The sequence below is a fragment of the Typopeltis vanoorti genome, chromosome 22 (assembly GCF_054136105.1).
Source record: "Typopeltis vanoorti isolate ZY-2024b chromosome 22, IOZ_Tvanoo_1.0, whole genome shotgun sequence".
Taxonomy (NCBI): domain Eukaryota; kingdom Metazoa; phylum Arthropoda; class Arachnida; order Uropygi; family Thelyphonidae; genus Typopeltis; species Typopeltis vanoorti.
Genome location: NC_143570.1, coordinates 89,263,875 through 89,277,829, shown reverse-complemented (window position 1 = coordinate 89,277,829; position 13,955 = coordinate 89,263,875). Strand labels below are relative to the sequence as shown.

General features: G+C 35.5%; 1 protein-coding gene across 3 annotated transcripts in view; it reads left to right on the top strand.

The window, feature by feature from the left end:
- Window positions 1–13,955, top strand: part of nemy (cytochrome b561 family member no extended memory) — a 107,632-nt gene that overhangs the window by 55,612 nt on the left and 38,065 nt on the right. The window contains exon 1 of one of the 3 annotated variants that reach the window (XM_090412354.1): window positions 4,579–4,699. The exons of the other annotated variants lie outside the window; for them this stretch is intronic. The gene's annotated coding sequence lies outside the window, so the exon portion shown is untranslated. Of the gene's footprint in view, window positions 1–4,578; window positions 4,700–13,955 lie in introns of those variants that run through there. 3 annotated transcript variants of the gene reach the window in all.

The following is a 13,955-nucleotide window of genomic DNA, read 5'->3' as shown; positions in this document are numbered from 1 at the left end:
AAAGGACGCTGACTTTAGCACTTGTGCATCAGCGGGGGTCACCTTACGTCTTCTTTTTTTTTTTGTTTGTTTGTTTTTTTGTTTACACATACACACACTTCCTTGTTTCATCTTTAAATTCCGTTCAAATGCTCTGCTATCTCCTAGGATAATAATTTTTACACTCCTTCATAATCAGTTATCTTGCATTTATAATGACATACCCTATTTGCAGGGCATACTTCCATATTTGGCATGTGTATTCAGTTAGGAATTCTTTAGTCCTTGATAGCCTTGGTGGCCCTTTCTCTTTTATTATTAACATAAACCATATTAATTCTCTACTTACAAGCATTGCAGTTGTCTTTCAGCCTTTTAGTTTTCTTCGCTACGTTTAAACTCATAATTTATAATCTTTTGTCCTGAGATTAAAGTGTAAAATGACACTTTGTTCTTACTATGCTTAGTATTTGAATTGTATAGATAATATGAATTGTATGTATACAATTCATTTTATTCTACAAAATATTCAATACCATTAATGTATTGTTAAACGTTAATACACAGGGAAAACTCAGTAAGATGTCTAATCAGAGGGACACGCGCCCTTTGATTAGTAAATCCGTAACTGAGATTGTTATGATGTGAATGAAACTTTGATTTTTTCAACTGAAAGTGAGTTAACTGATCCCATAGAGAATTAGAATTTTTCTCCCAGAAACTCGTTTTACCTCCAACAAAACAGACAAACCAGCCAGAGAACGCACGCAATTTAGATACAGAAATACCGCGTTGATGATAGTGTAGACGGTGAATAGTGTGGGATGGAATGTCCTCCTACGTTGGGTTTTGCTGTCCCGTGGACGAGTCATCTAATAATAGTAATAATAAATCGATTATATTTCAACTTTAATTGTATGAAAATGGAAATAATCCAACAATATGCTTAAAATAAATAAATAAATCTAACGCCTTCTTTTTTTTCCAAAGGGAGTAGGCGAGAGGTTCTTTAGCTCCAACTAACATTACTTTGAAGATTTAACATTATTTTGAAGATAAGTGGGCAGGCAGCCTCCATTCTTCAAGCTCTCACTGATAGTGAGCTCAAGATATATTAGTGAATTAAGAGGGGACAACCACTGCCATCTCATGGCCCTAAATATTTTTAGAATACTGTATTTATATTGTCTGTGAAATGCGAATTCTATGCTCGTTCCTTGTATACTCGGAGTAAAAATGTGGGGAGGAGATCCTACTTGTCTTGCCAAAGGATGACTAACTCAGCAACTGGCTAAAAAAAGCTTAGAAACAGGTCCTTTAATCGGAAACTAGAATCGAACCTATAGCAGTTATTATTCGGTTGGTCTGGCGCTATGGATGCAAATGCCATTTCCACAGGTCTACACAGGCACCACCATAAGTGTTACTGATTTTTTAAAGATGATTTGTTCAAAATAATTCCGTATTATTTGTCTTTTAAATTGTGGGTTGACAAATTCGATTCCCATTTAAAATGTTTACTTTCACTTATAATGAAACGGATTTTTATTCAGAACGAAAAAAAAATCATTGTATTGTAGTTTGAAGAAATGTAAATATTGAATTGACAAAAAATTTTAAATCGACAGGAGCTTCAGTTGATTTATCGAAAATTTTCTTAATTCATTTAGAAGCCATTAGGGCTTATTACGCCAGAATCAGGTTTATCACGGAACCAGTGAAGAAATCAAATAGGGTTTATAAAATACCCGCATTATTGTGTATCAAAATACTGCTTAATGCTTGAGTTGAAGTATCCAGAGACGTCATACTGAAGTTTTATAGTATATTAATTAGATATTAGTTAATCTAATTAATATACAATTAGTATATTAATTAGATATTCGGAATTATAATTAGATATCATAGGAAACTCGCTTAAGCAATCCCGATAATAGTTATTTGTAAAATAATTTTGAATTTTTCAACGATTTTGATTTCATGTTAAAGGTAGGGTTGCGAAGGTTGGTGAAATTTAATAGTCTAGCGTAGTTGTTAATCTTAAGAGGCATGCTGTTAAGTGTTTTTATATGTAACTGCCTTAAACAAGGACTTAGTGGTATTCTTTATACAGCTGCTATAATTTTTGCAAGAAATTTCATCCCAGTGAATCTTCTTGCAAATATTCACTTAATTTACTTTTAAAACATTTTCCTTCCAAGATGAAATGTTAGGAGTAAATTAAGAAAGAATAATGGAAACATTTAATAAAATTCTATTTCTCAAAGTTAGGAAAAATGTATGAAGGAAATTAGAACTTGTCGAAATTTCTGAATACGCATTCCAGTACTTCATATTTAAATATCATGGTAAAAGTATGTAATGGAGATGCATCTCTCCAATTGGGAATCTTTAATGAGTAATGATAAACAAGAGTGTTCTGCTCACCGACTGCAGTCTCCTTGTTGATGAGCACGACGTCAAGTTCCTTTTAATCCATTTTTCTTTTGTTATTGTCATGTCATCGATACTATTCGCTCTCACTCTTCATTTTATGCGGATCTTGAATTTCAGAGTGAGCTTCAGCTTATGATCAACCATTTCATTTCTGCTTAAACTCTTTGATCTATACATATTAAAATTATTTTCAAGCGAGAACAACCTCTCTGCTACGCTTCAAGTTCGGTGTTTGGATTAGTCTCATGTTCCATATGTATTTATTCGAGAGCCTCTTCTACATTGGGTTTGCTTATAATAAGTGTCCACATTTAATTCGATATTTTATTAAAAAGTGAATGTGAATAATGCGCAACTAGTAACGCATAGTATCGGTGCAGCTAATGAACTGCATCGATACTATGGTTTACTAGTTGAACATTATTTCGGCTCGTTCGTTGCCTCCTGATTTTTATACCTTTTGTGTTCTCACTGCTAATAATAGGAAGACTTCCTATCTTCAGAGTATTTTCTGTCTGTAAATATGCGTGTTCTTTATGAGCTAGGTTTGCTTGTTCTTTAGGAGACTAACTCATCTTCAGTTGGGAAAAGTCTAGATACGTTTCTCGTGTTCTATACCCGATTTAAACCGTGATCTTTTTATCCAAAGTGCGGCATAGCGGAGGAACTCAACGTTTCTTAAATTGCATATGTGATAGCAAGCCTGTGACCAACAGCTTATTGTGGTATCTTGCCAATTTGGTCATGATGCAAATTTTGTTCTTGGTTTATTCAAAGTTTATTTACTTGTAATTATTTCCAGGTTTAATATAAGCCGGAAATGAAATCAGCTTTGCGATGTGCTTAATTCTTTTCTTGAACAGCCTTGTAAAACTACGTGGAAAAGCAAAGCCTGCGAAATGAAAGTTTCCATACTTATAAGAATTGTTCTATTGGATCAGAAAACTGAAAACAGTAATCCAGCTAAGGAAATGAAGCATAAAAATCGTGATAATCTCGCTTGGCATTCGTATAATTCCAGATAACACACAGGCGATAGTGGCTTTTCAGGTTTTTTTTTCCTTAATGGGAGAAAAAAATTAGATTATAACCCGAATGGCTTATCGCACAGTTAACTTCCACCGCATAGACCTATATGGTTTACTAGAGAAATAAGGGATTAAGAGTTTGGAGGGGTACTTACCTAAATAATAGACAATAATTGTCTATTATTTAGGTAAGTATATTAATAATTTGTGTGTTATTAGCGCCTCCGTACCGTAACTGGAAGACCGACAGTATATTGCGCCCTTCGATTGGGTTCGATTGTCGTCGTGACGAGAGGAATTTTTATATGGTCTTTTTTGATTCTAGGGAGAGTTAGCCGATCTCATACAGGGGTAGCAAGTTTTTACTTTTCTCCCTCTCCTGAATAATCGGTTGAAGAGTTCTTTTACTAGACTCGGCATGTAGATTATTTTTCTGGTTTTATCATTAGTGCATAATTAGATTTAAGCCACCACAGAACATAATTGGGTCGGTTATGTCTCCAAAATTGCCGATCGTTGTGCATCCATTGTGAATATTTACTAATAAGAAGGGTACGGTCGGGAGGTGAGGAATGTGCATAGGCGATCCGCTTTCTTAATTCCGAAAATTTATATGAAGATGCATATTTTTTAAGAAAAATATTCAGCTCATATGACTAGTGACTTAAAAATACTATCTGCCTGTAGAAGTTGATTGAAAATATTATTGTAAGACAAATGGAAGAAACTGTAGTACTCACGATACCAAGTAAATGAGCATATGCTAGCGATTTATTGTTTTCTTAGTCTTGCCATTTATTTTGTTATTATTTTGGTTTGTTTGTTTTTCGCAATATATTTTAAAGATGTGCCATTATAATATGATTGATTGTTTTATGAAAGATGTTTTCAAATCAGGTGCTAAAGCTGATGTTAGGCTATATTCCTGCTGAAACTTCATGTTTGAATATGTTTTTTTCGGTCTATGCAAACCACGGTGAATAGCTCGCATATCAGGCTTACGTTGAAATGCAGTTAATAAAAACAAACAAATGCGTAAAATATAAACATAAATGTGTAACTGGTCTGCGTATAAAGACAGCATTTAATCGCAGAATCTACGTCAGTATAAAGTTTTTTAATGGGCAAGTAATGGTGTCTTTTATTTTATATTTGCTTATTTGGCTACTTATTTGGCAATAAATGTATTTAGAATTTGTCAAGTCTTTTTGAAGTGTACTGAAATGGCGTATCTGTTACTTCTGGCGAAACCAGCGGTAAGGTGACGTAAACACGTATTTTTAAACCAGTCTTTTTATTCACTTGCGTGGTTGAAAATAAGTCTTTAAATGTGTTGCCTGGTTGCTAATAAATAAGAGCGTATTTGGTCAGATTTTTAATTTGAGCATTAGTATTTAAATAGTTGGAGTACAGCATTGGTTTTTACACATATGCTGAATTGTGAAGAGATTCTAATATGTAAATATTAGTAGTACCGGTATCGGTTTAATTTTCTTCAAGACCAATGTTCTCTTAATTTTATTATTACTACCTTCACTTTCCTGGAGTCTCGTTTTAAGGGGAGAGTGAGGTTATACCATTAACAATTACATAATTATATAAGTATTTTTTATGCTTCATCGAAAGAGTGCATGCAAATACTAAATCAGATACTGTTTTTTTTATCATTTAAAATAAGTGATATATTTGATGGCCGAATTTAAACATTTAAATTTAAACAACGTAGCAACCATGTCTTAATGACACGATAGCAATCGCATTTAGCCCTTATGTGTGTATTTTTTCATGTTATTTTTCACCTTTCATGAAATAGTTATGAAATACTTCTGAAATCTTTCATAAAATACATTTTTATATGATGTATGTAATTAATGATATAAATCTCTTTCCCTCCCTCGATGAGTCTTTGACATCAGATGAGTTAATATAATAATAATAGCATTTCGTTCAATCAGATTTAAGTTCAGTTAGGTTAACGTTAAAATGGTATTCATTTTAACTAGCATCTCCGTCGTGTGAAAGAATTATGTAGATGGTGTAAAGTGCTCTCCCGCGATGAGTCCCGTAAATGCTTCAACTGTACTGATGACAATCTCCAAGTACACATAATTACACGTTTAGATAACGCACATTCTATGAGAGTAAGATGAACTTTCTCAATCTTTTATTAAAGTTTTGTTGCTAAAATTACCATCACTCAAACCGCTTTTACCGAATTTTTTCCACGCTGCTACGTCTAGTTAAGCCTGTGAAAAATTTGTGAAGTATTGGTATAAAATGAAATTCCTACGTTCATATCACGAATATCAAAGTTTATGTTCATAGATAAGGCTGTTAAGATTTTGACATTAATTTTTCAGTTACTTTTGCAACTGTTTAATTTAAATGTTTTTATTTCTGTATTATGTTTTAACCATAACGAAATGACAGTTCTTACCGTTCCCCCCCCCCAATTCGTGTTTAAAAAGATATTCTGTTTAAATATTTATAATGTAATGTGTGTGTGTATTTTTTCAGTATAGTATATTTCGTTGTATCGATTAACGCAGGTGGTAATGCTTCTCTTTCCATCTAGGGAGGAATTCTACTGGACTACACACAATTTACTAAATCCACTAACTACACAACGCCATTTATCGCCCAACACAAATAGTTTGTATGTAAATTGCATGTGTTCTTCTAGCAGATTTGCGTGTATGCGGGATGAAAAAATCTGACTGGAGAAACAACCCTACTACTTCCTTATGAGATCGGCTAACTCATCTTCAATTCAAGTCCTTTCGAATCAGAGCACAATGTAGACGTCGTTGTTCCAATTCACACGCAATGGTGCGTTTGCAATTTAAGTACTCGCTAAATAAAATAAAATAAAAACTGCACAACTTACCTTGGATACAATGTATAACACTAAAATTTTTACATCTTTCATAAGGAAGAAGCACGCCATGAATAACATTTATCATTGATGCCATTCAGAAACCTCTTCTGCGTGTAAAGAGTATGAGAAGATATTTTGAAACAAAAGTTTAGTTTTCGATCTTGCGCAATTTAAAAACAAAACTTTTCAAGCAGTACATTTCTGCCAGAAATGAATCCGAATACAAAATTGAAATGCTGTGTCAAGTATTTCAACACCGATTGGAGAGTTTTAAATGGTTGACCCGCTGTCCTCATTTACAAATTTTGTTGCTCTTGTTTGTCGTTCTCTAATATAAATTAGAACAGTGCAGCAATAATGTACAACATTCAAAGTCGTTAATCTTTGTCCTCAAGCAGTAATTTTTGATGGTGTTTGGTTAGAATTTACTGCATGCTATAAACATGTCATTACTCAGAGTAGGGACGGGGACATGCAAAATTGCAGGGAAGGTGGTTTTTGTTGCAGGAAAACCAGCTGTCATATTAGAAGTATGCTGTTTATGGACAATTTTTTCCTTATATTTATGTAATCGGTTTACGTTACTTCTATTTAACTTTTTCACTGGGTAAAACGATTTTTAAAATATAAGTGTAAGGTGTGTTTTTGTTTTGTGCATAATTAGATTTAAGCCACTACAGAATATAATTGGATCGGTTATGTCTCCAAAATTGCCGATCGTTGTGCATCCATTGTGAATATTAGTAATGAGAGGGGTACTGTGGGAAGGTGAGGAATGTACTCTCTGAGGAGATTGATTGATTGGCGAAAACTGCTACTTTATTGTGATGACTATTCAGCGATTTAGAATATCCAAGACACATTACAGTGCACATTACTCATACGAAGTATAGTGTAAAGTAATGAGATGCAACTCGTCCTTTTAGTTTTGCATTTTAATTGACTTGTTCACTACAAAACCGTGAACTTTATTGAACTTTTTCATCATTCAAACATTTGATCGATCACGTGTTGAATCTTCACCGGCTTGTTTTAACCCTTCTAACTTTACACGCAGAGCTCTGAACGCCACACAAAATTTCGATGTTATCCCTCATTATTTTTCATCTTTAAGTGTCGCCTCTTGCGTTGCATCCATCGCGTCTTTATGAAACGTCTTTTTCTGAAATTGCAAGAAAAAAAAAAAGAGTGAAATGGTTTGAAATTAAGAGATGATGTACTCTTCTCGTAGTAGCTTTTGTGTAATTTATCATTTATGATGGGAAAGGAAAGGATTACTATGATGTTTTTCATATATATGTATTTTTTATTTTACACACACACATATATAAAACTCCGAGAATAAGCAGGTGTTGGCGATTGAGGAGAAATGAACTTTCACTGTGTTTTGAGACATTATCAAGTTAGAAGACTTCAAATGCGTGCACTAAGTAAGCACATTCTATGCTGTGGAGTGACTCAGTGGTGACACTTTAAGATTGCTATCGAATATTCTCCGATGACAGTTTTGTCACCAGTTTGGGTTGAACTGATGTGACTGTCATTTATCAATATTTATGATGAGGTTGTCAAAGGCTAGATTGAATGCAGGGGTTGATTAGTTTCGGTGTTACTTTCCTGTTGTTGTACATACTGTAGCTAAAAATCCTCCACCTCTAGTTATAAAGACGTTATAAAATGGATCTTGTAATGCCTTTTCAATCTGACCACTGTTCCAAAAGGGAATAGTGGTCACTCCTTGTAGCCCAGAACTTTAGAATTCGGTTTGGCGACTAATTGCCGCAGTTGAGTGCATTTCTTGTCGACGTGCTTTGACGAAAGTAGATAACTGCCTTCATGTCGTGTTTCTCATCATAACTGCCTTCATGTCGTGTTTCTCATCATAACTCGCCTGCCGGTCTGGCTGGTCCAATAGTTACCGTACTCGCTTTCCAATCAACAGTCCTGATTCGAATTTCGCCATGACCGTGGGTATTTGTGATTGTCTTTAGGTGGGAGATGAATTTCATCGCCCGGTGTGAGACCACCGCCCTGTTTGCTTGGAGACCTGTAGTGGCATGAAAAATTCCCATGTTTGGTCTCTAGAGCAGGGTTTCCGGACTATGTAAAAAAAAAAAAAAAAAAAGTATAAATAAAATAATGATTAAAATGCTTTGGCCTTAACATAGCACGGGTGCATTGTACGCCCACAACTTTCGTTGGCTTGAAGGTACATAGTAATTGGTATTAGCGTACTGTACGGTAGATTTTGCTGAGTTGCGTGATTAAAACCTCGAGGTTCTGCGCCAAAAGAAAGAAGCCGCATAATACATTAAGAAACGAACTTTCTCCAGTTTTTTTTTGTTTTTTTAGGTAAATTGGAATGACACTCGTAATGATCAATCTTCTGATCTGGCTTCATTAATTAACCACGAAGCTACCCGACTACTGAGACTAAAATAAAAGTACAGTAATATCCCGATTAACGCTCAGGATGCGTTCCTAGAAAACAAAGTGCTAAACGAAACAGCGTTAAACGGGGCCATTTTTAACATAGTAAATGGGGACGGGGGAACACGCGACCAAGAATAAACAAGTTTTACTTTAATCTTAAGTTATTTTTATATTAACTTTCCTTTCATGGCTCTTGGTGTTTCGGAATGATACACAAGCAACGGTTTTAATTTGAAATCGCCGTTGGCGTTACCGCCCAGAAGAAGGGTTAAACGGTCTTTTGCAGCTTTGAATCTTGGTGCTTGCTTTTTATAAATGTACGCTTTGGCATTCTCTTCCAGAAAAGTCCCGTTTCATCAACATTAAAAACTAGTTCGGGAGGATAATTTCCTCTTTCAATTATGGCTTCAAGTTGATGGAAAGGCTGAAGCAGCTTCAGTATCTGCATTCTCCGGTGATTCGAATGTTGTAGAGGTTGCTTCTTTTTTTTTTTTTTTTGAAATCTATCAAGCCAACCTCTGCTAGCTGCCAAGTTTTCGCTCGTATCCTCTCTTTGTTTTTGAATATGATTAAAAATACTTCTGGTCTTTTCCATGATTAATGGCTGACTCAGTGGCGCACTCAGGATTTAATCTTGGGGTAGGGGAGCGTGCACTCAAGATTTAATCTTGGGGGGGGGGAGAATTGAGTAGACGATTTACGAATACATACTACGCATTGCATACGACCTTTGACTAAGCATCTGCAGTGATCGCCAATACATAAGTAGTATAGAAATAAAGACACAACATAAATTAAAAAAAAGAATTTTAATTAGGAAAAGATTTTTGGAAAATTTTCTAGTGTTTACCTGGGGGGAGGGGGGTAGAACCCTTTGCTGCCTCTCTGGGTGCGCCACTGGCCTGACGTAATGGCATGTTGCGTTCGGTTTCATCATCAATCCAAATTGAAAGACGCTTCTCCATTTCCTCTAAAGTATTATTATTATTATTCGTGACACCTCCAAGGAGTCCGAAGCCATCGCGGGAGGACACCTATTGTACAACTCTCCGTCTCCACCATTACACCGATCATCTACTACCAATCATCTACATCAGCGCCATCTACTGCCACCACCACAGCTAGTATTTTTTGTCTGTAAATTGCGTGTGTTCTGAAGGGGCCGATTTGTCTGTATGCGGGATGAAAAACCCGAGTTTCAGGGAGAAAAAACCCCGCTACCTCCTTATGAGATCGGCTAACTCACCTTCGATTGAAAAAGTCCATATAAAGATTCCTCCCGTCATGAAGAGAATCGAACTTAAGCCTTTTCCAATCGAATGGCGCAACGTACCATCGTTTTTCCAGTTGCTCTACGGAGACAAAACATTCCTTTTGGATCGGGTTACCTTTGTTGCAGAAGACATTGTGGTTGTTGAACACTTCATTTTGTTTTTTAAAATCGTTCGTATATTAGAAGTAGACAAATTAAAGCGGCTCCAATATCAACTTGACGTTAGCCTTTTCCTAATCGCCTCAGCACCTGCATTTTAATGTCGAGCGAAATGCTTTTTCGTATCAATTTTGTTTTGTTTTAACCTTTCGCTGATTGGTTCCGGAATAATCGTATTATTTACGAATCGAGGAAAATACAGCGATAAATTGAATCAGCATGAATTTGGCTCTTGTTTTAGGCTTCGAATAGAACCGCGTTATATCGAATCATGGAATGATTCGATATAACGTTTATATCGAAATATAAAGCACGATATAAACATTTTGTAAGAAGCACGATATAACGTGCTTCTTACAAAATGGAACGTTTATAACATATTAGATGACATTCGGCTGAATAAACGGCACAGTTCGTTTCGGTGAAACATTCACTTAGTAGGTGATTCACAAAAAATGAAGAGTGGTTGTACAGATATAACTCGGTTCATGTGAATCGTGAAAACTGATTAGCAACACAGATTGCGATTCTGTTTGTTCAGTTCACTGTATGTAATACTTGGCGATGCGTCTCATTCCCGTTAAGCATCCTAGTGTGGCGAAAGGGGTAAACAGACTTGATTCAGAGAAAGTGGCACTTCGGGTGGAGAAGCCTTTCGCAGGCGGAGCTGTTTTCATTGTGAAACCTTGTTCGTTCCACATTTATTGCATACTAAAGACGTTAAGAATGCTAAAGGTATTCGGTGTTGCTGATGAACTCGCCCTTCTTTTCTTCACTTTATTTACACGTAAATGATACTGTGACGATAATATATATAAAGAAACCACCTCCACTTTACGAAATATGTGACCTCAACATGAGCACTACTACTTCTCAGTTTTAGACCCTCCTCTCTCTCTCTCTCTCTCTCTATTTTTAACTGAACCCAACCTACAGCTATAACCACAGTTCATGTCTATTATATATGATGATTTTTGTGCATATCCATACGATTCGATATTCCATGCTCGAGTGCGAAATCTTTTCGGACTCGAGGTTTCTTTGTTGCATTAATTTGCTATCTTATTACGAAAATCAGTTTTTAATTCTAATAATTTAAGGCCACCAATCAAATCTTCAATTTGATTGGTGGCCTTAATGGCAAGAGCTTCAGATAACTGAAATATTTTTACAATTCCACTGACCAAGCTGCATACAATGTACAAGTATCTTCAGTAAGTAGCGCAACGACCTGACGCAAGTTGTCCACTTCCCACCAGAAAACTACCTGCCCCTCAGCACTTTAAACTCGTATCCTTTGGCACTGCAACGCACTAAGTGAGACAACCTCCGGAACTTTCTTCCCGAATAATATATATTTACTATTTATGTTCCGCGATCAGAAACATTTGTCTTGATCAAGTTACAGAAATAATTCTTGCTGGACTGAAGACCATCTTCCATTTCAACTATGGCTTTACCCTGGGCAAGGTCATTATGGACAGAACTTCTACCATCTTTGCTTGCAACTGTCTCGCATCCAGAGGGCATAATCTCTTATAGACGTAATCTCATGGCTTCATTCTTCTGCCCAGACAACCAAGGCAAATTAGCTCCAAGTATACCAGAAAGCATGCACTGCATGCCTTCTGCAGTTCTTCGCCAAAAAGACATCAAAATTCGAATAACCTGCACACCAAAAATCTTCTGGTTATGATTGACATCCTCAATTGTACATTCTAGATCAGTGGTTCTTAACCTTTTCGAAGTCACGGAACACTTTTAATTATAAGAAAAATTTGGGGAACACCAAAAGCATTAGGGTCATAAAGCTAACAGTAAACATACGCATGGACTTGCCTGTTGTAAAAATGGAACTTATTTTAATGCGATACTTGAGCTTGTCTGCTTTTGCAGATTTCAGCAATATGGTTTAATATGTTATATAGCTCTCCTCATCTCTGTCTATATTAGTACGTCTTTTACGCTTTTTAGTTTTTATATTGGTTAATATTGAGAACCCGAGCTCACACAAATATGATGTTGAAAACTGTAACAAAATTTTCAGTGCCCTTGTGGTGAGAGAACTGGGTTGGACAAAAATCCAAAATTCCTCAAGAGTTATTTCAGAGAATTTCATTTTTAGAGCACGATCCGTTGACAAGGTAACTAATTGTTATTCTTCTTGTAACGAAAATTCACAACTCGATGCATTAACTGTGCCAAATGGATTTCGTATCCAGTCATAATTGTGTGTATTTAAGGAAAGCAAGTAACTTGAAATCTTTTCTTCAAATATTGCTAAATGTTTTGTTATAATGGAAATAATTCCCTCGACATTTTTTATTACGGAGCGAAGGTAACATGTACTGTATTTTTCTCTGATATGCGGTTTTTCCAAAGAGATACTTTTTTTTTTATGAAAATCTGACAATTTGTCAGTGGATGTCAAAATATTTTCATTTTTCCCTTGGATACTTGTATTAACGATATTTAAGTAATTAAAAATATCGGCTAAATATGCCATTTTAGCAACCAAATATCATTTTGAAGACATTTTACAAAAGCATCTGTACCTTCATTTTGAGAAAAGGCCAGTAATTCATTCTTAAGTTCTAAAATTCGGAATAGTCCTTTACTCCTGGATAACCATCTTATTTCAGTGTGAAAAAGCAAAGATTCGTACTTGGCTTCCAAAGATATGCAAAGTTTTTTTTTTAAAAAAAGGCGTGGTTTTAAAGGTCTTGACTTAATTTACCGTATTTACAACTTGGTTTGGTCTACTGGAGGTTTTAATATTGCCGGTAATGTTTTTGAAAGATGTCATGTGACATCTTTCAACACTTGTAACCAGTTCGCGGAACACCGGTTAAGCCCCACTGCTCTAGATGTTCAAGTGGATAAATATCTCTTCTCATCTCACAAGTGATATGGGCTTTTCATTTGCAGGTGAGTGAGCCGGTCTCATATGGAGGCAGCGGGATTTTTCATTTAACGATAGTCAATCTGGTTAGAAAAACAGACACGAATATATAACGAATGTACTTTTGAATATTCTGTATGTACATTTTCTAACTTGTTTTTAGACATAGGTATAACTGTTCGTTGTTAGTTAGGAATTCTTCAGCTGAACAAGGATTTTTTAATAGTATTAAAAAAATATGCAATATTCATTAAGAGTATGCATGATTTATACAGTCACTGTTTCGAACCCTACCGCCTTGCTACTGTTTAGTCTATAATTGTCAGATTTTTGACGGTAAAACGGTCCAAGATACTGCGATGCAACAATTTCCACCGTGTAGGGCTTTCGGGAAAAATTGCATATACTACGGAGTAGCATGAGACCTGCAAATGCATTCACAATTTAATTATTTCCACGTTTTTTCTGTGTGCCATCTCCACTCACTTCCAGAACTCCAATCCAATAAATCGCTGCTTGAAATCCTTAAAAAACAATATACCGATCTTTTGCGAAACCTATTGGATAGGAATGCGTTTTATCATCATTCGAATGTTGTCCATTGATTTTGCTTGTGCTCTGTGGAACCCTTAAACTACCTTAGTTGAACAGTAATTATGAAAGAATTCCGAAGATTCACGGTGTTTTTTTTTTTTTTTTTTTCATTTCCTTCGCCTATTGAAATATTTTCATTATTCTATTTATTAATTAAAATCCTTTATTTGACACCTCCTTTACATAAATATTTGCATATTTCGCATGTGTGTACTAAAGCTTTCCCCTCCAGCTCTGTTGATCATATCTAAGGTATTCACGCTTTTAACCTAT